The following is a 27,418-nucleotide window of genomic DNA, read 5'->3' as shown; positions in this document are numbered from 1 at the left end:
CTGCAGACACTGGCAGAATGGATGACAATTAATCTATTCCTGATGTTGATTGAAAACTACTGTTAATGAACAACCGTTCCTCAAGTCATGACTTTACAGGTTCCTCAACACCAGGAACAAGTTCAATGTTGGAGACATGTGCACAGCTGAGTAAGAGAAAGGAAGTTAGGAAAAAGACTAAATCTAATCTTTGTGCATGCCTGTGAGTGTAAAGTGCAGAGATACTCCAGGAGTTGGTTGGAAAGGAGTAAAGGCAACATAATTTTACTCTTTGAGAGTTCATTCAGAAGTCTTGTAATGGCTGAAAAGACACTCTCTTTGAATCTGGTACTGTAGATCTCATGTTCTTCCTGATGGGGGGAGGGTGAAGAGAGTGTGGCGGGGAAGGGATGAACCTTTAAATATATTAGCTTCCTTTCCAAGGTATGGATAGAGTTGATGAAGGGGAGGGGGTTGCTTGTGATGGTCTGAGCCACATCCACATCCCTCAGCAGTTTCTTGAGGTCTTGAGACTCACCCTGAGAGGATGCATCTGCAAATACTGCTCACGGATGTCGGTGATATTCCAAATTTACTCTGGCTTCTGGTGTGCTTTTGTGACCATTGGATCCACATGGATGGACTAGGTTAAGTCACTGGAGATGTTGACTCCTCGGAGCTTCAAACTGTCCATTATCACCACCTTGGCACCGTGGATGTGGACCAGGAAATGAGCTTTGCCCTCCTTTGGAAGTCTATAACCATGGCTGAAATTGAGGGAATGAGTGGTCACTGTATTTGAACCAAACCACAAGTCCCTCTCTCTCTTCTGCTCTCTGTACATTGAACTTCTATTCTGTGTGATATATTTATTCATAGTTAAGCAAGTATGTAGCAAGAAATCATAATGGTGTAATTGAATTTGTATTTATGCAAATGATAACTATTGTCTGCGTCATGAGAGTTCCTTGCCATTCAAAGGCCCTGGTTCTGCAGTTATTAAACTGAGAATTTACACCAGCCATCTCTGAAGGCTTCTTGAGGAAACATTACACCAACATGGAGCAGAACTATCAGGAGACAGTAACCTGGCCCAGAAAGTCATCAATATCTGCCTTCCCAGCTCAAGCTTACACACAAAAAAACAAAACTGCAGCCAACGGTTGTCTTTCAATTAGAACAGACATCCAGAAGCTTGGCTTTTATGAATGTCTTGGTTTAAAATCTTACAGCAAGAAAGTTTTGTTTTGGAAATTCTTTTTAGTGCATCTTGAAGGTATATTTGGGTTGGAACTGATGCTATTTGAGTTTTGTAAAAGCTCTATCATTTTGACATTGAATTCCTTGTACTTTTATTTGTCAATTGCCCAAGATCTGAATATGTAAGACTCCAGACACTGAGATGGGTATAGTTTTAAGAGAAAAGAGTGAGGGTTGGTTCGGGGACAGGGATGTGGGAATAGGCTTGGAAGTCCGGGGAAATTACCCCATCACTGGAGTTAAATTAAAAATAATGCTGCAGCCTTGACTTTGGCATGCCATTTTTCAAAGAGTTTTGACTGCAGTTGTTTTAATTGTAACATTTACCTGCCAAGAGCTAGTGGATTGTGTCCCTATCATTCAGAGATATGATGCCCTGAGGGATGGTTGGAAGTGACATTGTAATTTGCCTGTGTACACTCATAGACCAAAGCATAATCAAATTTTAGCCTGCACAGTAGATTTCCTTATGCAGCCCTTTGGAGAATGCATCTAATGAAATATTAGTTTGAATTAACTCTAGGTGTGCAAGCCTCCTCTTGTTCCTTGACCATTGAGATCTTTTCAGTTTGATGCAACATTCAAGAAAATGGCCTGTCCTCTCCTATTTTAGATGTATTTTCTTGTATTTGTTGTTATGAAATATACTGGGGCATTCTGATGAGGTCAGAAGGTCTAAGAAGTGAGAGAGGTCCAGGAGCAACCCCATGGTAATTCCTTCGTTTGGAGCAGTTTCCTATTCGACCTGTTGGATAGTCCTTGGGATTACAGGGGTTAAGTTTTGACTGTATCCACCACAATTAGGAGGGCAGTCTCAAGAGAGGTGCGTCAGCCACCTAAACTGAGAATTATTTCCATCCAAAAACTTTTCCAACAGCAAGTGCTGAGGACGATAAATCATGGAGTATATTTCAAGCCTGGAAATTGAGGGATAGTAGGGAATGGGTTTGAAAGAAGTTAAATCACAGGATCTGTCACGATTTTGGAAAGAGTGAAAGGCCAAATAGCCCACCCTGCCACAATTTCTTTTGTTTTTATGTTGGATTTATAAATCTGTAGTTTTTTTTTACTTTTCCTTGAGTTACCTTCTTTATACCATTCCAGATAAGTATTGCTACAGTAAAATCTCGAAAAGACCGAATTCAAGCAATTGGCAAAAAAAAATCACGGAAAATAAATAGGCAAAAAATATGGATATTTAAAATTCCCCTGCCTCACTGTTAGTTCACCAATCGCATAACACGCAATCTCATGCAACCAGAAAATTCACTTATCTGGCATCGACTAATCCCCATTAGGTGTTGGATACTGTACCATTCAAGAACAGTTTACACACTGTTTACTTCATGATATAAGATATCAAGGTTAAAGACTAGTTTATTATCTGTGGTTTTGACCAAGCGTCTTGGAGTTGGGAACATTAACTGTTTCCCTTTTCACACATGCTACCTGACGTGCTGTTTCCACCATTTTCTGTTTTTATTTGTTATCTGAGGTATTGTGAATGGAACTAACAGCTGTTCCAGTTGCAGTTCTTTTTCTGATACCTCAGTAAACCTCCTCACTTCAGATTCTTGGAAATGAGTCAACGGTGAAATATAAAAACACAATGCTGAAGGAACTCAGCAGGTCAAACCTTGATGAAGGGCTCCAGCCCAAAACGTTGATTATGTATTATTACCTTTTGCTCTATAAAGTACAGTTTGACCTGCTGAGTTTCTCCTGCATTGTTTTTTATGCAAGCACAGAGTCTGCAAACTTTTGTATTTTACTTTCAATGATGAAGGGTGTCTGTTCAACACAACCATCTTGCAACCAATTAAAATGGTCTCCTTTATCCCTGTTCCCTGAAGTTACTCGAGATCTCTTGTAGTTAATAAATAAAATAGTTTTGAACCAAAACTTTGAAATTAGTTTGAAAAGTAATTCTTGCCCAAAGCAATTTGGTGCAAGATTTTTCTGAATCCAGCAGCATTTCATGTTATCTGCCACTTTACAATGGTGAATATTGCTGACTTTCGACAGCTTGTTTTGCTGAGTAGCAAAGGATTTCATGCTCAGAGGCATTATTTTATTATTGATCTAGATGCAAATGTGTCAGGACTTTATAAACTGCATTAATGACTTGGAGGAACAGGGAGTGTCGATGATCTTGGTAACATGTTCTTTTTTCGACCACAATGTCAAATCTTCCAATCAGGAATACATGATCAAGTTCTGTTCCACATCACCAAGCCATTTCTGACTTTTAGACGCACCGTAAATTGATCTTGAAACAATTTTTCACTCAAGTGTAATTCAACTCAGATTTGTTGGGATGAAGATGTGTGAGGAGTAGTATGTTTCTCATTCAACGGGGTCAGTGAAAATCCTTTTTTTTATCCTTGTGAAGTTGTTATTTTTTTTAATTTATTTTTCACACTGTGAACCATATCATCCGAGATACATACAAACATTTCCCTCTTAAATAGACACGGTGGCATTTTCTCCCCTTTTCCCCCCCCCACCTTCCCTCCCCCCTTCCCACCCCCTCCAAAACCAATGAACATTGAACATGTACAATACAATAAAACCATTAAACAATGTCATCCCACAATGAAAATAAATAAGAAAAATGTGTCATCAACTTTTACACACTGGATCAAGTCATTTTGTCTTCTTATCATTTTAGGGGGTGGAGGTCCGAGGCAAGCCCTCCCTATTATGTTCCATGTATGGCTCCCAAATTTGTTAGTGAAAACCCTTTGGGAAAACTTTCATTCTTCTGTCAGAAAGATTTCCATCCATCTTACTTAGCCTGTGACTGAATTTTGTTTCCCTCTGCTGACCTTGTATCGTTAAATTTGATAGGACATATTTCTGGGGTTTTAATCTTATGACTTCCTTCCTTATTCAGTCAGGTTTTTCTCCATAACACCATTTTTTAAAAATTACAGGTATGCGCCACTTTAATGTTCATTCAAGCAATGTCCGACCACGTATAAGTCCGTTGCCCCATAATTATTCAATTACCGTGAGCAAGTCTGCAGCAATTTAGAAAAAGCAATCACTAGCTATAGGAGATTGTATACTGTATACCCAAACTGATTTGACTGCCCCGCTCACTCCCCACAACCCCGTGATGGTCCGCATACTGATCCCTACTTAAAAATACAAGGTTTACAGGTACACTACAATATCCCATATAGCTTTGCTAAGTATATAATATGGTGTTTGCACAACAAACACCATCACATAACGTTCAATTTCACAGAGCAAATCATGGACATTCAGCAACGTATACCTGTCGAAATAAGTATAACAAAATTTACCAAAAGCCAACTTCTTGGTCAGGTCATTCACAACAGTGTTTGGGAACTAACCTTTCATTCTGGAGCCAGATGGTTGAAGGTCTCACAGAGGCTGCGGGCTGCTGGAGACTGGCTCATGGGAACCAGATATCGGAACCCAGATTTAAGAGGGCACTGAAGGCAAGAAGGGCTCCCAAAGTGCCGAAGGACACCTGATCATGTCAGAGGTTACTGCTGGTTTTGAAGTGGAATCTGTGAGGCTACAGAGGCTGCAGGTTCGCTGGTGGAGAATCTCAGTGTCTCTGAAGGGACTCTTTTTTTGCTGCTTTTTCTCTATTGTTAGGGGCACCATGCAATGCTCATGGCAACTCTTTGTTCACCTTATGGCAGACAAAATATGAATGTATATTATGCATGTTTAATGCATCATTACATGACAATAAAAGGAATCATTGAACATTTGAGATGGGATGACAAATAAGATTAAGACACCAGCACTTATCACCATGTCCCTATCTTTGACTAGGTTCTTCCCAACATGTTTGTTAGAAGCAGATGGGAGACTTATTAATTCATTCATTCATCTTTAGAGTTTGTCAGTCTAGCCAGACTTTCCCTTGTTGGTCATGGACCATTGCCTGGGATTAATGTGATACAGTATTACTTGTAACTGATCAATTTATGGCGAAAATATTGTCCCGGTCTGCTCACATGCAGGAATAGTTGCTTCATACCTAAAGAATTCACAATGGGACTGAAAACTGAGTGACCATCAATGTTTATCTTCACATCAGACCCTTTGAAGGATGGAAGGTCATCTGTAGTTGATTGGGTTGAGACACAGACATGAGGAACTCCTACAGCTCCATCCTGCAGCGACGTAACTGCTGCTTGAAAGAATCCTCGGGTTTAAAAATGAGCCCAGATCCTCCAGATTGGAAGTTGAATCTTTGCCTCTTGGGTGTGCCATTCCAATCCATGCTCACTTCATTCGGAGAATACATTGTGACATTAGCTGCAGTAACATTTTAGCATGGATTTCTGCTTAAACACTGAGCAATAAGCAGAAATCTGAAAGTAAAAGGAAGCTATAGGGAATTCTGGAAGAGTACAATATGGGAATGCTGTATCATAGGAGCTATAAATAGCAATTATAGAGTCATTCTACAGCTTGTAAATAGGCTATTTGACCCAACTTATTCATGCTGACTCCCATTTGCCTGCATTTGGCCCTGATATCTCTGAAACTTTCTAAACCAGGTACCTGTCCGAATACCTTGTAAAAGTTACAATTGTCTCTGTCAGTACCACTTTTGAGACTCTCATATGAAACAATATTTATTTATCTGTATCGATACATACTTGTCCTGCATATGTATTGCTTGTCTGTATATGTGTAATGTCCTGTTGCATGTCTGCGTGCGTTGCACTGAGGACTGGAGAACGTGGTTTCGTCGGGTTATACTTGTGCAATCAGATGATTTGAACTTGACTTTCCTTTGCAGTTCATTCCATTGACCCACCAACCTCTGTGTGAGGAAGGTACCCCACAGGTCCCTTTTAAATCTTTCTCTTTGATCTTGAATCTATGCCCTCTAGTCTTACATACCCCCAGACTGGGCAAAAATGCAGCATTTACCTTATCTGTGTCCCTTTAGGTTTCCAATCATAGTTAATCTTTAACTTCACCAAGAAAATATTTAGCAATGAAATTAGCATATGTTACATTGCTTGAACAATCTGAGTACATTCCTGTTTCGAGGTATTCCACTACACAAATGATTGTTGAAGTGCGTCTTCAATTACTTCTATACCTTGACGAAGAACCTAAGCCCGAAACGTTGGTTAAGTATCTTTATTTTTCCTATATAAAATACTGTTTGACTTGCTGAGTTTCTCCAGCATTATGTTTTTACTTCAATCATGGTGGTTGCAGACTTTTGTGTTTTACTCTTGAGGTGCATCTTGACTGAATCAAAGAAATATAAATTGAGGAAAGAGCATTCATTGATTTAACTTAAATATCTCAGCAGTTGCCCCCTATCATTTCCAATAAGTAGGTTTCCATTATTGGACTGGTTAAGCACAACCTCACGATTATCTATGGCTAAAGAGCTAATCAGTTCTCCCACCCAGGCTGAGAGGGGATTTGATAGAGGTGTTTAAGATAATGAGAGGGATAGATAGAGTCGATGTGGAAAGGCTTTTCCCATTGAGAGTAGGAGAGATGGATACAGGAGGTCATGGATTGAGAATTGATGGGCAAAGGTTTAGGAGTAACACGAGGGGGAACTTCTTTACTCAGAGAGTGGTTACTGTGTGGAATGGGCTTCTGGGAAAGGTGGTGGAGGCAGCGTCAATTTTGTATTTTAAAAAAGAGTTGGATAAGTATATGGATGGGAGGAGGATGGTGGGATATGGGCAGACTGCTAATAAGTGGAATTAGAGGAGGGTACTTGGATCAGTGCGGACTAGAAGGGCCAAATTGGCCTGTTTCCGTGTTGTAATTGTAATATGTTATATGGTTATTTCTTCCCCCCACCCCGTGCCTGTCCCTCTCCCCCCACTGCCTGTGCATTGTCCTTCATTTACTGCTGGAGGTTGATATTTCAAGAAGACAGTGAGTGGCCTGAATACAAAATGCTCATCCTGTTGCTGAATGCCTCCATTGGGCCAAAATGTTTTCACATCAGAGATCAGTTGCCAGAACTTCTGAATGCAGCTAATTGCTTATTTGCATTAAGAACACAATTAACTTATTAGGCAGGATTCCAACTGAAGAATAGAGAGTAGTTGGAAGGCTGAACTATTTTCACCTAATCAGCCATAATCTGGTTAGTTGTCCTTTTTTGTCTGAGTCTGTGAGCAATGTTTCTGGGGGATGAACTTTGCAGCCTGCTGCAGCTGATATCTTTCCACTTCTCCTCAAGATGAAGAGTGATTTGCTGCCACTCTGTTTCTATGGACTCTGGTGTCTGGTACGGCTAATGTGGGAAGCACTGTGACCCCTCCACAGAGGCAGTTGGTGTGGGTGGGTACCGATGCACGGGCTCGAGTCTCTTCATGCCATCCTACAAGCTCTCTCTCCACTTTGTGGGACACATGTTTGCAGAAGTTAGATTTCAGGGGTTTTTTTTATGGTCAGAGTACATGCATGACATCACATACCAACAGGAGATTCTTTTTTTTCCTGTAGGCCAGGCAGACTTTCCCTTATTAGTGGTGCCAAACAAAAACCGTGCACAATGTCCACATGTAAACAAATAACCTTAAACAGATAATTAATGTAAACAAACTGACTGTGACTGGATGGCACAGTTGGTGTAGCAGTTAGCGCAAAGCAGGAGCAGTAGAGATCAGGACCAGGGTTTGAATTCCCATGCAGTTTATAAGAACTTTGTACGCTCTCCCTGTGTCTGCATGGGTTTTCACCGGAGGCTCCAGTTTCCTCCCACCGTTTGAAACGTAGCTGGGGTATAGGTTAATTGGGTGTAAATTGGATGGCATGAACTTGTGGGCCAAAATGGCTTGTTACCCTGCTGTATGTCTAAATTTAAAATTTAAAAACAATGAGAATTAAAAAAATCAATAAAGTGCAAAAATAAAAGTCCTGAAATGAGTCTCTGATTGAGTTTGTTATTGAGGAGTCTGATGATGGAGGGGTAGCAGCTGTTCCTGAACCTGGTGGTGTGAGTCTTGTGTCACCCATACCTTTTTCTTGATGACAGGAGATTGTGCTGGATGGTGTGGATCCTTCATGATTTCTGTTGCTCTCTGATGGCAGCGTTCCCTGTAGAGATCTTCTCAATAGTGGGGATGGTTTTATCTGTGATGTCCTAGTCTGGGTCCACTACCTTTTGAAGGCCTTTCCACTCAGGGGTATGGTGTTCCCATACCAGAACATGATTCAGAATCAGAATTTATTGTCATGAACAAGTCATGAAATTTGGTGTTTTGCGGCAGCGTCACAGTCCAAACGTTCATATTATAACCTACTTACAACAACAATATACACAAAATAAACAGTAACGGGTCATGAAAGTAAGACAGTGTCTTTGGTTCATTGATCATTCAAGAATCTGATGGCAGCGGGGAAGACGCTGTCCTTGTATAGCTGAGTCTTTAGGCTCCTGTGCCTCCTTCCTGATGGTAGCAGAGTGAGGAGGGCATGCTTGCAGATTATTCATTACAAAACAAATGAATTAATATTAGTAGCTCAAAAGGCATAGAGGGCTACTGATTTGATGCCAGGTTATATGCTATCTGAAGGGGCATTAATGCCACAAGGAGTTAATCATGCCTGTGCTAGAAGATTATTAACATTGACAAATGTATTATTTTGCTCTGATTTACCCTTACAGTTTAAGGTTTGGACTGCTAAAAAGATGATCCTTGAATGCCAATGTACACAGTTGAGATAAAAAGGACTTTCACACTGGCAGAGAAAATCACCAGGAGTGGAACAGAACTTGGTAACGAGTGAATACAAGGGCTTTCTTTTCTGCCTGAAGAAAGAAGGTGGGGTGGGGTGGGGGAGATTGTTGAGAATGTAGGGAGAATTAAAAAAATGGAATAATATAGGATTGGTGTCAATGGGTGGTTGATGTAGGAAGTAGGAACAGGAGTAGGCCAAAAATGGCCCATCGAGCCTGCTCCGCCATTCAATACGATCATGCCTGATCTAATTTATGACCTCACTCCACCTACCTGCCTTCTCCCCATATCCTCTAATTCCTCTATCATGTAAAAATTTATCTAACCAAATTTTAAATACGTTTAATGAAGCATCCTCTTCCTTACTACATCTCAAATGAACACTTCCCTCACCTGTGTTAAATGAACAATGGTACACCATGGGTGAGCATCAAGGTATCCTTCAGGCAGACTGGCCCAGTTTGTTATAGTGCCAATTGGCAAGTTAATAGCATCTCAACAACCTGCTAGTGTTATATACAATGTGGTATATGCTTCCTCCTTTCTTCTGATCAAACTTCCAATTTACTTTGTTGGCCAAGGATGTCCTCATCTTATTCTCTTTCAGGGATCTGCTGACTCTGAACTCTCAGACATGAGTGGAAATAGGCTATTCAGCCCATCGAAAGCAGGGAGGGGAGACCCTGTTGGGCCCAATCACCCAGTCTGATGGCTGTCAGATCCCTATAGGCTTTAAATGGAGCTGACTGTGGTCTTGTTTTAAAATTCTGTGACCGCAGGGTCTGGGCCCAGAATGGTGGTGCTTATAATTGGCAACAGCCACAAGGGATTGGAGACTCCAAGCAAACAGAGACCTGGCGTAGGGCACCAGAGAACAGAGATACCCCCCTTCATTTGAGAAGGAAGGGCACAGGAGATGACCCACGGGATGGTGACCATGGCGGCAGATGATTGAGGGGTTTTGCAGTTGAAGAACACACTGCCGGCAGGGTGTTGGTGACTCTGGGTGAGGAACCCACCTAGGGTGCGGAACCCACCCAGGGTGCGGGCTGCTGGTGACTGCAGCCGAGGGATTCACCCTGGAGACTGGCTCAAGATTGACTGAAAGGGTACCAGATATTGAGTCTGGGATGCAAGAGGGTGCCAAGGGCACTGAAGGTTTCCTGATCATGTCAGAGGTTCATCTCTGGACCTTGGATTGCTGATGGTTTGAATTGGACTCTGTATGGCTGTGGGGGCTGGAGCTGAATCCATGGACCCTTGGGGACTTTGAGGGGACTCTCTTTTGCTTCTCTTTCTCTGACTATAAGAGGCACAGTTCCTGGTGACGGTGAATCTGTCTGCCTTTCAGCAGATGAAAGCAAATTCCATGTAATATTGCACTGTATTTATTATATGACAATGAAGTCTTAATTCCTGAGACTGCCCTGCCATTTCATCATGAGCTGATCCATTTTCCTACTCAGCCCATTGCCTGGCCTTCTCCACATTACTTTGATGCCCTGGCTAACCAAGAACCGATCAATCTTTGTCTCAAACAATGTCCTTGCCTCCACAACCATCTGTGGCAACAAATTCCATAGATTTAGCACCCTCTGGCTGAAGAAATTCCTACACATTTCCCACTTGTTTGAGAGACACTCTGCAAATTACCCCCAGAAGCTTGGTTTTAGCTCCCACTTACCTGATGTCCTTTTCCCTCTCTCAGCTGTTCTCAATCAACTTTCACCAGCATCTGTTTTATACCATCGAATCAACTCTCCCCAATTTAATATCCTAATTCCAGGATCAAATTTAATCTTTTCCATTACTTTCTTAAATTTTACTGATTTCAATTACTGTTCCCAAAGGATTTCTCCACACATATTTCCAGTATTTACCAGTACTCTATCCCTAATATGAGCCACATCCCAGCAAGGTGTCTCGTAAAATGGTGCTAGAATCACCACCTGAGTCTCCACATGGGCAAGATAAAGGAGATGACCATAGATCGACCATTCTCCACTACATATCCAATGGTTCCACCATGGTGCAAGTGGAGAGCTCAAGGTTCCTTGGCGTGTACATTAAGGATGAATGATAGCTACAAAGCATCAGACCAGATGTCTAGACAGGGGATCATTAAAATAGCTGAGAAAATCACTGAGATCCCCCTTTCCTCTATAGATGACATTTACTGAGAGTGTGGCTTAAATAGGGATCAAGGAATTTTGGAGATCCTTTCCATCCAGTGCACAGTATCTTCAACCCACCTCCATCAATAAAGAGGTACAGGATATTAAATTCAGGACTGCCAGGCTGGGTAATAGCTTCTTCCCGCAGGCTGTGAGATTTATGAGCAGTGTTCTCTAACCATGTAAATCATCCCAAATATATATTTATTTTGATTATTTATGAGATCATTATCTGATTAGTGGAACAGGGGAGACTCTAGAGCTTGATGGCAGTTCTGTTCTTGAACCGAGACGTCCTGGATGCATTTGAACCTTGCCCCACTTTGCATTGAACTAATCTATGATTCAATATTGGACAACTGGGTGAATACTTTATATTTGTGAAAGAACAAAAGCATCAGTTTTGGCCTTTGTTTTGCCTGTTGATCCAAACTACCTGTGAGTCTCTGGGGATGGATCAGTCACCATGAGACACACTCAGTATCTGAAAAGTTGCAATATTTGCAGAAGTGATAATGGTTCAACAGAACATGCAGGTCTCAGATATTTCGAGTGAACATGGCTCTTCATTTTTCATGATCACTAGGGCGGAGACACAAGGCATGAGTGCCTATAGCAGATACAGCACAATATATTACACAGGACAACAAACTTTTTCAGAAGGTTTGCTTCCTGAAAAAAAAGGGAATTATGATTCAAACTAAACACAAAGATAATTTCAGATTTGCTTTATCACAGAGGAAGTTGGAGAAACATTAAATTAACTTTTATTGAATTTAGCCTGCTTAATGGCGTAATGATGCCGACATTGCGTTAGTTCAACTGAGCTAAAAATGTTTTGCTGCTGATTTTTGTTTGTTCTCAGCATCTGATGCCTCTCTTGTCAGTGTCCAGCAACAGTCAGGCAGCATTGATGGATTCCAGTTGCCTTGATGCAGCTTTTCCATGGTCACAAAATCTGGTGAAACCTTTCACCATGTTCGTCACTGACTGCACCAAGATCAGCAGGGAAGAAGTCCAAGTGCGAATGCAGAAAATGAATTTTCAATGGCACGATCCACTTCAATGTTTTGTATGCTTGAAGCATTTGTCCATCAGCTGGATATAGTTTGATGTAGACGGCTCCAAAAGACAGAAATTTTCATACCTGGTGACAGAAATCCCCATCCTTGCAGTCTTGAACCAAATATATCTGATTTTGCTTTTGACAGACCTTAGTCCCTGACCAGGTCATTTAATTCTGGTTGTGTTATCAAATGAGGATAACCAGGCATAAATGGTTTAACATCTGGATCGATGTCAAATTCCACATCTGGTTTGACCATTGTGGCATCTTCATCTGCCTCATCTAGGCTCCATGTCTTCGGAACTGGAAAACTGTCATCTTGCGACACCAATCTCATGGCTGCAAGCAGATTGGGGTATTCAATAGAGTTCTAATTTTAGAAGATAACCCAGATACATCATTCAGCCAGAACTAACAGTCCATCACGTGATCCTGTTTTCCCCATATCATTGGGACTGCAAATGGCAGTCTGAGTACCTCTGAGCTAAGCTCCCAGGTTGCATATGTTGCACAACAAATGTGAGGAGCCCAGGGTTTGTTTGTCCTTGGTCACCAATTTTACAATCAAAATAGAGCTCAAAGGCTTATTACAAAGTCATGCTGTGTCTTTGAGCCTTAAGCATATATTCACCACAAATGTAACAGAATGTATTGCAGCTGTTGTAACATTGACAAGGCATTTCCGCTGTATTAAATGTTCTTGAAGACAATAAATGCCATTGTTAAATACATTCACTATTCAATTGCTTGAACAAGTGCATCAACATGCTTTCAATCAATTTCAATGCAATGCACAGCTTTTGTATGTGTGAACTGATTTTATAGCCTGTCTGCATCTATCCTGACTAAGCATGCCCAGGCCTAAGACAACCTGAACTGAGTGCATGCCCAGGTATGCCTGGACTGTCCAAAACAGCTTGCTTTGTGATAATATTCTAGTAGTCTTAAAATATGACAGGAAATCACAAATATAGTTTATATCTTAAAAAAACAGCATGTGATAGGAAATTTTAAGGTGATTTTCGTGATCAGGGGCCCAAATTCCATAAAATGCACCCAAAAGTGTTCAGAAACAAAATTTTCATCGTTCAGTCTCTGGCATCACTCTGTGACATCACAAATAATATCAATAAACTACAAGCATACATACTTTTATAACCCATGACATTGGCACTTATGGGTAGTGCACGTTCTGTAATGTCAATGGACTGTATTCCAAAAGCATTGGCAGTTTTGAGTCCATGAAATATGATGACTGATTTGCTTTTAATCTTTTGAAATTAAAACTTATCTATCATTATTGAATGAAGATCTACCGGGACCAAGGCCTGAAGAGGGCGCACAAAATCAGTGAACTGGTGCGGACTCGAAAGGCCCACATGGCCTGTTTCCGCTCCGTCAATGGTTAGATGGTTATTTCCCTCGCTGCAGTTCTTACAAAACAACCCCCAGCTCTTACAGTTCCCCTCCAAGGAGCTAACTCTGTCGCTGCAACATAAACATTTTTTTCTTCTAAGTCTCTGAATAGAATGTTAAATTCAGTACATGGTTTTCCTCGCGGTGAAATCCTGGATGGATGTGAATAAGAAAGTCTGCCCTTTGACCTCTTGGACTCCTTTCTGGGACATTCAGCCATGTTTTGCAGCAGTCTGTGAGTTTGTCCTTGTTAGTGTTGATACACAAATGAAGTCTGACCTTTAGTCTTGTTCAAGGTCAGCAATACAAGCTAACTGAGCACTTTGCAACTATTAGAGTAAAGTTTGAGAGGCTTCAGGGTGACTGAGCAACTAGAAACTTAGAGAGAGGAGGTCATCACTTGCTGGGGTGTCTGATTCCAGCCCAGTTCAAGTTCAGACCACAATGAACGGAGAGTGCGAGATCATCATCATCCATAAGTTAAGTGTAGTGATAGAGTGCAAATGATCCTCCTGACCACTAGGGGGAAATCAGAGACAAGTTTGTTGTAACTAAGGAGATGCAGGTTGGATGCCTTCACATGGTCATGCTCAATAACTAATAAAGTATAGTTGTTTTAAAAGAACCAAAGTTTCTTTATTACATTAAAATGAATATCACATGGTACCAGGAGTTTAAGGAACAAAAGGAGTGTACACAGGAGTGGAAAAAACACCAGAGTATGCAGAATGTCAGTCAATATCAACAGAGAAAATATGGAGAGTTAAAAATCTGATGCTGTCAATTGGATTGGAAATGTCAAAGGTTTATACTGTACCTGCAAGACATTTGATTCACTAGCAAACCTGATGCAAGAAAGATTGCACTTGCTACTTTCTGTGGTGGGATCTCAAGCACCAGAGGCTTTTAACACATTTGTTTTTGCTGAGGCAAACAACTAGGGCAAGTTCGACAAGGTTATCGAGATGTTTGATGAACACTATTCACCAAAGAAAAATGAAATGTTTGAGAGGTACATGTTTCACTCGTGCATGCAGCTGCAGGTGAGAGCTTTGAACCGTTTTTTAAACGGACTTGAAATTAAAAGAAAGAACATGCAATTTTGGATCGCTGAAAGATTTAATGATCTGTGATCAAATTGTGTTCAGGATTATTGATAAGAAAATGAGAGGTTGCTGTAAGAGACAGAGCTTACCTTAGCTAGAGCTGCGAAGAGATGCCACACCAGTGAATCAGTTAGAGTGCAAAAACCAGTGAAAATGAAGGCATAGCAGTAGCCACAGTGTTTGTTTGTCCACACACACAAACAAACAAAAAATATAGATAACAACAAAAAGATGGAGAGACATTCAATTGCAAATGATGTGGCACTCAACATGCAGCAAAACAATGCCCAGCCTATGGAAAAGTCTGTAATTAGTGCAAAGGGCAGAATCACAATACAAAGCAATGTTTTTCCAAAGGGAAACAAAACAGAAGTAAAAGTATGCTCACTATATAAGACATTGTGCACACTATTAGAAGAAACTGCTCTCAGTGACACACTTTTTGTGGGCATGGTAGTGCAGAAAGATTCTAAACCAACAGACATGGAACAGTCAAGTGTGAACAGTCAAGCAGGATAAGTAGACTGTGTCATTACATACAAATGGAACAAATATTTCTTTCAAGCTGGACACGGGGCAAAGATCAATTTGATCTATGAGCGCAACATCAGGGCAATGAAGATAAAGCCATACATCTATGCAAATCCTTACAGCTTAAAACCTAAAATGGAAAGAGCATCGATACGAAAGGTTCATGTAAACTTAAGGTGAAAGTTAAAGATAAAGAGCAACACCTCAGGTTCACAATAGTACCAGATGGACATAAATCACTGCCTAGTCAAGATGGTGTATCACATTAACAGCAACAGTGAATGGAACACCATAGAGGAAATACTGGATCAATTTCCAGTCATCTTCAAGGGGTTAGGAGTTCTACAGTTAAAGGAGAATGCATGCCCCGAGGCAGGGTTACAGTGCCACTAAAAGAAAATCTCAAGCAGGAACTTGATCAAATAAGGGTACTAGGGGTCATATAGAATGTGGAGGAGCCCAGAGAATGGTGAATTCAATGGTGTGCATCGAAAAGAAGAACGCTGACCTACATAGGTGCATGTACCCCAAAAGATGTGAATGTCAATATAAAGAGGGAACATTATCTGATTCCAAACAGGAATGACATAACAAGTGAGATGGCTGGTATAATATTTTTTACTAATTGAATGCATCTCAGGGCTTCTGGCAAATAAAACTGCATGATGATGGCACAAAATTCTATACATTTAATACAGTGTTGGGCCGATACTCCTGTCGGAGGATGCCTTTTGGAATTTCCTCAGCTTCAGAACTGTTCCACAGGACAATGGAGCATATCGTAGAAGGCATAAATGGGGTACGTGTGTACATGGATGATATGATCCTATGGGGATCCACACAGGAACAAAACAACGAGAGGCTCATCAAAAGGCTTCAACACATCCTGAAATATGGATTAAAGTTAAACATAGAAAAATGTCAGTGTGAATGAAATCACCTTTCTGGAAGATAAACAGTCAGAAGCAGGTGTGGAGCCAGATAAGAGCAAGGCGAAAGCAATTTTAGAGATGCCCAGACCCATTGACAAAAATGGCATATGCAAGTGCTGGGAATGATCAGTTTCATTGGTAAATTCATAGCAAACCTGTCTTTCAAAACAAGTACCTAAGAAGTTGTTACAGGACAAATGTGAATTCAAGTGGACAGCCAATCACATGGAAGAATGGGGATGACTGAAAATCATTCTAAGTACAGAACCTGTACTTTTGACATTCTTTAACTCATCCAGAAGGACAAAAATATCTATAGATGCTTCAAAAGGTGGAATAGGTGCTGTACTATTTCAGGCTGTGGGAGAAGATTGCAGGCCAGTCACATCAGGGATGATGTCAACATTCGAATGTCAATATACACAGTTCGAGAAAGAGTAGTTATGTGTATGGTCGACCAACATTCATGGCAGAGATAGACCACAAGCCATTAATAGTGATAATCACGAAAAATCTCAGTGAAGTGTCTCCACGAATCCAAAGACTAATGATGAAGCTACAACGTTATGACTTTGAATTAGTGTACACACCAGGGAAAGTTATTGTGTTATATTTTTCACGATATTTTTTTGCCGGTTGCTTGAGGCTGCCGGTTAATTGAATTCCAGATAACAGGCGTTTTAGTGTTTCACTGTTCAACTCCCTATCATTGAGTCTGTCTTGCCTGGACATACACTATGCCTTGCTCTGGTTTAACTTCTAAATATGTATCACATCACATTGCAAGTTAAATTCCATCTGCCACTCTCTTCCCCACTTTACCAGTTGATTTATATCCTGTTGTAATCTCAGATAATCTTCTTCACTGTCTACTATATCATCGATTTTGGTGCCACCTGTAAATTTCCTAATCATACAACCTCCATTTGCACTGACCCCTCTCTGGTTACAGGTTTCCAGTCTGACAAGCAACCTTTCATTACTATCCATTGCCTTGAGCCACCCAGCCAGTTTTGTACTCAATTTTCTATCTCACCCTGCATCCCATGTATTCTGGAGAGACAGACACACTAAAAAATTCAGATGAAGAATGATACACAAAAATCTTCAGATGCAGGGATTAAAGTTAAAAAAAAATACTGGAGAAACTCCAGTCTATATACCAGTCTATATACCAGATACTTGGTCCCCCTTCAGCCAGTCTCCAGCAGCCCACAGACTGCATGGGTTCCTCACCTCACGTCACCAACAGTCCGCTGCCTGCATGTTCTTCAGCCACAGAGCCCTTCACTGGTCCATTGCCGTGGTCACCGTCCTGTAGGGTCATCCGCTCTGCTTTTCCTTCTCATACAGGGGTGGTGTGGTGCTGGTGGGCTCCCCATTCACCGGTGCCCTGCACCAGTCTTTTGCTTCTCTGGAGTCTGCCACCCCTGAAGGCTCCCACCAAACAAAGGCACTGCTATCTAGGGAGATTTGACCCCGTGGTCAAAAGATTTTAAAATAAAGCAGAAATGTTGGATCTTCTGGACTATGAGAAAGGAAAAAAAATAATGGACCTAATTTCAGTAAGTTATCTGGTCCTGTGCTCCAACACAAAACCAGAAAAGTCTTCACACAGGCAATGCTTTGAGACTGTTAAACAACCTATTGAAGGAATAAATTTCTTATCAATAAAGTGGGCTCTAATTTAATTCAAAATACAATCTTCTGAAATGTCGGTGAAATAATTCCATCCATGTGGTAGAGGACTTAAAACTGACATGAAATTGCTCGAGTCTCCATTCCTGCTATCTTCCAGCGCCAGTTGTTGGTAAATTAAAGCTTAGGATGTAGGCAAATCTCAGGCCTGTATTTCTGAAAAAATATAATAGCACTTTCTGGATTTTCTTATCTGGTCCAAACAGGTCTCACTGCACTCAGACAGAATACTCAGTTGGGTAACATAGGACTGATTAGTACATTCTTCTGGAAGCTGATCAAAGTGTAGGTCAAGGTGATTGAGTCTGGGTGTATTTGTTTAAGTTCATACTTTATCACATGTACTGAGATACAGTGAAAAGGTTTGTTTTGTGTGCTATCCAGCAAGCCTATCCATATGCAAGTATAGAAGAATGAAACACAGGACATAGAAAAGGGTTGCAGTGTGACATCAGTTTGAACAGAGTAAAGGCAGCATTATTTTATGAGTTTTAGGTTTGTGCAGGAGTCTGGTAATAGCAGAAAAGAAATTGAACTTAGATCTGATGGTGTGTGATTTCATACTCTTGAAACTTCTTCCCAGTGGGAGGAGAGAGAAGAGATGGGATGGGTCCTTTAGTCTCACGCCACCTAACTGCCTCAAAGTGGGAGATTGATGTCATTAAGACAAGGCTACTCCTTTAAAATCCTCGAGGAATCACAAAGTTTTAAAATCCTTGCAGATTCTGGATGAAAAGATCTCAGCTCTTTTTCTCTGGGTGAGTAGCAAACTATGTAAAAGAATCCTGAGCAACCTGTGTAGAGAAAGGGGAACTCTGGAATAGCTAATCCCCAGGCTCTTCAAACTGGTGCAGGACACTTTATTGGTCCTGATCATTTAATGCACATCTACTCAGCATCAATCAGAAGATTGTGATATAAATTGCTGAGGAGAAAATATTTGTAAACAATTCATTACTGTGTAAAGGTAGCAATCATAAAAGCCATCTTCGTCACATTACGTACATTCTGTGCATATAAAATAATTTGTAGTGAGTAGACAATGGAAATGTATTCAAGGGAACACATGCCACCAAAATGACCTCAGTTGAGCAAATTATCTTGTTTTTTTAAGTAGAATTTATTTGCCAGCAAAATCCAGTTGTTTGCATCAGTGAATTTTAGAAATGATCAGATTTCAGATTTATTAACAGGGTTACATGCATATCAAATACAACCCTGAGATTCTTTTTTCCAGCAGGCGAGGCAGAATTACCATTTATTGGTAGTGCAAAAAAAACTACTCAATGTACACATAAACAACAGCACAGTACGGTTGGCGTAGCAGTTAGCGCAACCCTTTTACAGTGCTAGCGATCGGGACAGGGTTTAAATCCCACGCTGTCTGTAAGGAGTTTGTACGTTCTTCCCTAGTCTATGTGAGTTCTCGCTGGGGGCTCCAGTTTCCTTCCACCGTTCAAAACGTTCGATTCAAGCCCTAGTCCTGATCGGCGGAGCTGGAACAGCTTTATGTTAACCGCTACGCTAACTATGCCATTAAATATTAATGATTGGTTCAGCCAGATTAATTTATTGAAAAGGGGTATATTGCCCAAAATAATGTCCCTTCACTTTACTGATACCAGAACCAAAGGCAGACAAGGCAGACATAAATTATGACAACTGACCCTTCTGGTGAAAGGAAATGCTCATGTCAAAACATGTCTTCTTTCCATGATGTATATTGTAAAATGAAGATGGAAAATAACTATTTTCCATAATTTTCATGCTATGGTTATTATCTAGTCAAATTTACCCAAAGTTATCTAGTTCTGAATGGATGTACATTCACTCCAAGGGGGAAGCTCAGCACTTTCCAAATGGGTTCAGGTGCAAGTGTGAATGGTTTGGATGACAGTCCTTGCATTAAAGTAGATGTTTTGCATGTTGCTTTCAGACTTGGAGATATGGAGAGCCATCAGAGAGAGAATTTACTTTATGGGGCATTGACAATAAGAGTGGAATATTGATCCTCTGCCCAGGTAATGCCCATCTGGTGATAATCTTCCAAACATAGTGAAGGCAAACAAATGTCAGGCCAAACTGAAGGTGTCTGTTGGCAAAAACATAGCTGCCCAGAGGCCCCTCCCAATCACCCAATTAAGTCCTCCTTCAATGTTACCAAAGAGGAAGCAGAGCAGGAGGTGTTGAGAAGAGGGGCCACATGTGTCAAGTCATGTTACTAACTTCAGCGGGTCAAACGAAATTTTGTTCACATGGAATAGTTGACTATCCTTGTAAGGACTATCCTTGTAAGGAGTTTGTACGTTCTCCCCATAATTTTCCATAATTTTCATGCTATGTTATTATCTAGTCAAATTTACCCAAAGTTATCTAGTTCTGAATGGATGTACATTCACTCCAAGGGGGAAGCTCAGATTTTCTATGGATACAAGGACATTGTCCAAGATATTCACATAACAAAATACTGTTGCTCACCCTCTTGCTACCACTAGCTCATTCCAAAATCAACAAGCTGATTAATGACATTGGACAATGAAGATTGTGCATCCTGAACAGATTTGGGTATACTTTATGGATTTTGGACTCCTGATCACAATAATCACCTTAAAAAATTCCTATCCCATATCATTTTTTTAGATATAACTTATTTTTATGATGTCCTGTTATATTTTAAGTCTCCTTCAAGCATATAAAACCAGGAATTGCAACATGTCATTGAAAATTCATTTTCTGCATTCGCACTTGGACGTCTTCCCTGCTGATCTTGGTGCAGTCATTGACGAACATGGTGAAAGGTTTCGTCAGGACATTGCGACCGTGGAAAAGCAGGATCAGGGCAACTGGAATCCATCAATGCCGGCCGACTATTGTTGGACACTGACATGAAAGTCATCAGATGCTGAGTGCGAACGAAAATCAGCGGCAAACTACTTTTAGGTCACTTGAACTAATGCAATGTGACAGCATCATTATGCGATGAAACATGCCAAATTCAATAAAGTTAATATCATGTTTCTTCAACTTGCTATGTGATGCAGCAAATCTGAAATCATCTTTGTGTTCAGCTTGAAGTTGTCTATCATAACCCCATTTTTTTCAATGAGCAAACCTTTTGAAAAAATCTGTTGTCCAGTGTGATCTTTTTGATAAAACAAAAAAATGTAAGGTGCATATGGCAACAAAATAATAATTATTAATTCCTTACTGTGGACAAATACTGATAGTCACTCACGTATTGGAATAGGAAGTTACTTTGAGTGGGAGTACAATTCCCTAATGCAATGCCACCTGGTACTCATTTCGTCACCTTCACTTCAAAAGTAAGGACAGAGGTGAAGTGAGAGCGCTGGATTGTTTGACCTGCTGTAATCTGGAGGAGACATTGAAATATTACCTCAGTGAACATGTAAGAAAACAAAGTGCTAATTCAGTTTATTTGTGGAAGTTTGGTTTCCATGATACGTCCCACATTACACAATGATTCTCCATCATTCACTCTTTGGCTGTGAGATACTTTGGAACATCGTAGATTCAGAGCTTGTAGCCAAACTTTTATTCTTTGAATGAGGAGGAAGTGATTAAGAATAAGGAATTCATGAGATTCTCCACCTTTTAGGCCAGTTGGGATCTGGAGAATCAACAGAGGCTGAGTGAAAGGATGACCGGGAAGGACCCTTTTTGCCAACCACTTTGAATATCAAACACCAGGAACCAGCTGGAGTTGAAGAGAGGGTGGGGGAGAGTGGGCACTTGGACAGAAATGTCCCTTTAGACTTGCCCTTGATTCCCAGAATAATGAGGTACAGCTTTACTTTCAGGTCTGCTGGCCTTTGTGGGCAGGTTGTTGACAGTGATAATCTAATATGGTCGTGATAATCTAATATCTGCTGCAGCAACAATGAGGTGTTGCAGGGGAACTGATCACTAAAAGGAAGAAAATGGCTTGCTTGACTTCAACTCAGAACTCAGAACCCCCTACCAAGCAGCATACAGTTGCTGAATTACTCTTGAAGTGAAGCTACTGGTATCCATGCTAGGAAGTTTGAGGCAGGTAGGTTGTTTACGTTGATTGTTCCCATTAGTGGGGGAGAGCAGAACTAGCCTCAAGATTCAGGGGAGTAGATTTAGGACGGAGATGAGGAGGAACTGCTTTTCCCAGAGGGTGGTGAATCTGTGGAATTCACTGCCCATTGAAGCAGGGAGATTACTTTAAATATATTTAAACAAGGATGGATAGATTGGGTTAGGGTAGAGAAATTAAAGGACATGGTGAAAAGGTGGCGATGAGTCGATCATCAGATAGCTATTATCTCATTGAATGATGGAGCAGGCAAACTCCTGCTCCTATTTCTTTTTTTTTTTTTTTTTTTTAATTTTTTATTTTTCACACCATAAATCACAATAGCCATGATATACACTTTTTCTTTTCTGCTCCTATTTCTTATGTAAATTCTTTGTTTGATCAATCCTCAATCACATGCCGATGTCTGTTGGACACCTCCGCTTGTGGCTTCTGTAATGGAACAGTAATGTGAATGTGATGACTTAAACCATCTGCAGAGAGTAGTTCTAAAATACAACTCATTGTTCTGATGCTTTTGCACTGTACCAAGCAGCTATTACTGTTGCTATATTGGGGTTACAATTATGGCTCATTGCAGGTTTATCTTCAGTGCTGTCAGCGAACCGTCCACCACAGGAGCATCTTGATGACAGCTTGTAGTTTACTTTTTAAATTGTAGGTCTGATAGACTGATTTAATGGTAGATGTGGCAGCAGGAAAACCCTTGCCAAATAAAAGCTGACTGAAATGATAACTATCTTGGGAGGAATTACATTCAAATTAAAAAAAAACATCATATTCGTTGACAAGGCTGAATCAGCGAAGGAATTCGAGTTTATGTAATCTCCACCAGAAGTAGAGCAGAGTTAGTTTCACTCAGAAAACAAATGCCGTTAAAAAGTGGAACAAATAGAAATTACAGTAATGCTTCCTGTAAAAGCAGGGTGATGTCTTTAGAACATAGAACACTGCAGCACAGTACAGGCCCTTCGGCCTTCAATGTTGTGCCGACCCATATCTTTGGCTTGGCTTCGCGGACGAAGATTTATGGAGGGGTATGTCCACGTCTGCTGCAGCCTTGTTGGTGACTGACAAGTCCGATGTGGGACAGGCAGGCACAGTTGCAGCGGTTGCAAGGGAAAATTGGTGGGTTGGGGTTGAGGTTGGGTGTTGGGTTTTTCCTCCTTTGTCTTTTGTCAGTGAGGTGGGCTCTGCGGTCTTCTTCAAAGGAGGTTGCAGCCTGCCGAACTGTGAGGCACCAAGATGCACGGTTGGAGGCGATATCAGCCCACTGGCGGTGGTCAATGTGGCAGGCACCAAGAGATTTCTTTAAGCAGTCCTTGTACCTCTTCTTTGGTGCACCTCTGTCTCGGTGGCCAGTGGAGAGCTCGCCATATAACACGATCTTGGGAAGGCGATGGTCCTCCATTCTGAAGACGTGACCCACCCAGCGCAGTTGGGTCTTCAGCAGCGTGGATTCGATGCTTGCGGATTCTGCCAGCTCGAGTACTTCGACGTTGGTGATGAAGTCGTTCCAATGGATGTTGAGGATGGAGCGGAGACAACGCTGATGGAAGCGTCCTAGGAGCCGTCGGTGATGCCGGTAGAGGACCCATGATTCAGAGCCGAACAGGAGCGTGGGTATGACAACGGCTCTGTACACGCTGATCTTTGTGTGTTTCTTCAGGTGATTGTTTTTCCAGACTCTTCCATATCCCTAGTACTAAACCCACCCTACCCCATAATCCTCTATTTTTCCTTCATCCGTGTGTCTAAGAGTTTCTTAAATGCTCTCAATGTTTCAGGCTTCACCACCATCTCAGGCAAAGCATTCCAAACACCCATAACTGTCTGTGTAAAAAAACTTACCCCTTATGTCTCCCCTAAACTTACCTCTCCCAAACTTAGTAATATGGCATTCCTGCCGTAGGAAACAGGCACTGACTGGCTACCTATGCCTCTCATAATCTTATAAACCTCTATTTAGTCTCTTCTCATCCTTTTATACTCTAAAGAGAAAAGTCCCAGCTCTACTAACTTTGTCTCATAAGACTGTTTTTCAATCCAGGCAAGATCTCCTCTGCACCCTCTCCATGGCTTCCACATCCTTCCTCTAGTGAGGTGACCAGAGCTGAACACAATATTCCAAGTGTGGTCTCACCTGAGATTTGTAGAGTTGCAAAATGACCTCTCTACTCCTGAACTTCAGAAGAAAAAACAACACAGGAAGTAGTCAGGCCCGAAACATCGGCTATATATCTTTACTTCCTATGGATTCTGCAAGACCTGCTGAGTTCCTCCAGCATTTTCATGTTTTTACTACAGCCAGCGCCCCCCCCCCCCCCCCACCCAACCTGGTTAACAATGAATTCCATTATCTAGGTCTGTCTTTAATTCGAATTTGTATGTAAGTCAGAATAAGTACATACGGTCCTTATAAAACACTTCCCAATACAGTAAAGTATCTTAAACATAATAATACAGGACACATTAATGCAGAACATGATAAAAAAATAATACATGTAATAATGCACTACTGTACACAATAATAAAAGTGACTGCATAACACTTACAGGAGAAGATGATGGCGTGATGACTACAGTGCAGGTACCCCATGGTCCTCCCACATCTTCAATCCTCGCAATCTGCGCCTAGCTCTATCACTCTCTACTCACTCCCCTCTCCCTTCCTGGTCCCTCTCCTCTTCTCCTCCCTACCTGCTAGCTCCCCAATCCCTCCCGCTTCCCCCTCCCTCCTTCCCTCCTCAATGGCGCCAACGCACTTTAAGGCCAAGCTGCCATTTTGCGGGGCAAGTGGCAGCCCCACACCGAGCTGTGACGGTTCCAGAGGCGTCGCTTCTGCTGCTTCTCCTTCTCCCCCTCCTTCTCTCTCTCCCTCCTCAGTGGTGCCAATGCACTTTAAGGCAAGGCTGCCATTTTGCAGGGAACGTAGCGGCGCCACACCAAGCCGTGACAGTTCTGGAGGCATTGCTTCTGGTGCTGCTTCTTCTCCCCCTCCCTCCTCAGTGGTGCCAATTCACTTTAAGGCCAGGCTTCCATTTTTCAGGGCACATAGTGGGCCCCACGCCAAGCCGTGACGGTTCTGGAGGCATTGCTTCTGCTACTGCTTCTTCTCCCCCTCTCTCCTTCTCTCCCTCCACACCTCCCCTCCCTTCTGCGAAGCTGCTCGGCTCCTCGCCTGCCCACTGCTATGCCCAGGCAGCCTGAATGAACCTCACAGTAATGATTTAATGCTGCCTTTGCTCTGTGCTAATTGCTGATAAATTACCCATTGTCATACCCTATATTCTTGTTCTTCTACTTTGTTCACCTATTTCATTTGACTTGCTGGTCTGCTCGTTGTCTGACTTGCTGGACAGCCACCTGGCGATTGACAGGGCAGCGAGCCAATGGAAAGTTGGCTCTGCTCGAACCAGAAGTAGACATTGTTCTCCTTCCGGTCGGCTTGTAACGTAAATTGGATGCTTTCAACTCAAGGACTGCTTGTACAATCACAACGTAAGAGACTTGCGTGCTTCACAGTGCGTTCATCACCACTGCTGTTTACATTATTTTTATTGTGTGCACGTGGAAGAGAATGTGTGAGAGTCAGAGAGTTTTACAACACAGAAACAAGTCCTTCAGCTCAAATCCTCCACGCTGACCAGAGTTTCTATCTGAGATAGTCCCACTTGTTTGTGTTTGGTCTGTATCCCTTCAAACCTTTCCTATCCAAGAACTTGTCTAAATCTCTTTTAAATGTGGTAATTATCCTTGCCTCTGCCACTTCCTCTCGACACTCGTTCCATATATAGCCACTACCTTCCGTGTAAAAAGTTTGCCCATCAAATCAATTTAAATCTTTCCCTGGCGTTTTAGAGGTGTGCCCTCTCATTATTGGGAAATTAGTAGGGGGTGGAATTCAAGTTTACGCTTACTGGTCGGATTATACTTGGACAGTGAGAGGGTTCATCCACAAGCAATCAAACCTGTCAACTCTAGCATTCATACAGTCATATAAATTAGGATAAAATGTACACTATTGCAGACGACAGCTATACTGCAATACAAAAATCAATTAGTTCCAAGCGAGGGCAGCATGAGAGAAATGTTGTGGGGTTCATTCACGAGTTTGATTGCTGTGGGGAAGAAACTGTCTTTAGGCCTGTTTGTGCATGATTTCTCACTTTGAATCCTTCTTCCCAATGGGAGGATATGGTAAGTGTGCCCAGGGTGTGATGGGTCCTTATGTTGGTTATCTTCCGTTGCCAGTGGGAGATGAAGATGAAACCCATGAAGGGGAGAGAAGTTCTGAACTGCATTCATCTCCTCTTGTAGCTTCTTCCACCTTGAACAGAGCAGCTCCTGTCCCACGCTGTGACACATCCAATGAGCAGGCTTTCGAATGGCAGGATGCCTACGAGAACTGGCATAGACTCAGCATGCAGGATACAGCTGAGGTGGTAGATCCTGTATCTTGCGGCAGGCTTATGGAGCTGATGTACCTTCGTTTACTCCTATTTCCTAAAAGGGAGTCACGGTCAGCATAGTGGTTTAGCAAGATGCTCTTACGGCCCCAGCAACCCAGGTTTGAATCCAGCACTGTCTGTAAGGAGCTTGTATGTTCTCCCTATATCTTTACCTCCTATGAACGCTGCAAGACTGGCTGAGTCCCTCCAGCATTTCTATGTGTGTTTTACTACAATCATGGCATCTGCAGACTTTCCTGTTTCACCTTGACTAATTCGGGCCTGTTGTAGGGGGAGGTACTCAATACACCTGCATTTGTTTTTATTCAATCACTTTGGAATTTCATTCAAACACAATATAATACAGGTACACCCCACTTTACAAAGGTAGAGCGGGGTGTTATTAAACCTTTCGTAAGCCTAAATGGTGTAAAGCGAAGATCCAATCACTACTATTGAAGGCTATTTTCGTAAAGCAAAAACCCATTTATAACCCATTCAAATTTCTTTTGGATAGTGAACACAGGTTTCTTCATAAAAGCTTTTTTGTGAAAGAAGTATTCTTAAAGCAGAGCAAACTTGTAATTGGACAGCATAAATATTAGAACCTTGTAGAATGTTCAAATTATCCATACTACTTATTATTAAAATTGGCTTTAATCCTATTCAGAAGGAATGAACAATGCATGAGAAATAAGGGCCTGCATTCTAACTTTTGAGCTTGTAGGTGCTTATCGTATAAGTGCTTCTTCTGTAAACAAGGCAGAAGCTGCCACACTGTTGGATATTTGTGCTGTTGTATTTTTTTCTTTGCCTTTGAGCAGCTGGCATGGCAGAAAACAGGGACAAATGATTGAGAGGACAGTATCCATATTAACACTTCAATGAACATGCTTGCTTGAGCAAGGCATCCGGAAGGAAAGGAACAACAGCCTGAAGGAAATGCTTTGGAACAGCAATAGTGCTACGATCTTTTTTTAAAAAAGTGCACATGTCAG

This window comes from Narcine bancroftii, chromosome 12, assembly GCF_036971445.1.
Source record: "Narcine bancroftii isolate sNarBan1 chromosome 12, sNarBan1.hap1, whole genome shotgun sequence".
Taxonomy (NCBI): domain Eukaryota; kingdom Metazoa; phylum Chordata; class Chondrichthyes; order Torpediniformes; family Narcinidae; genus Narcine; species Narcine bancroftii.
Note: the sequence above shows the minus strand (reverse complement) of the source record.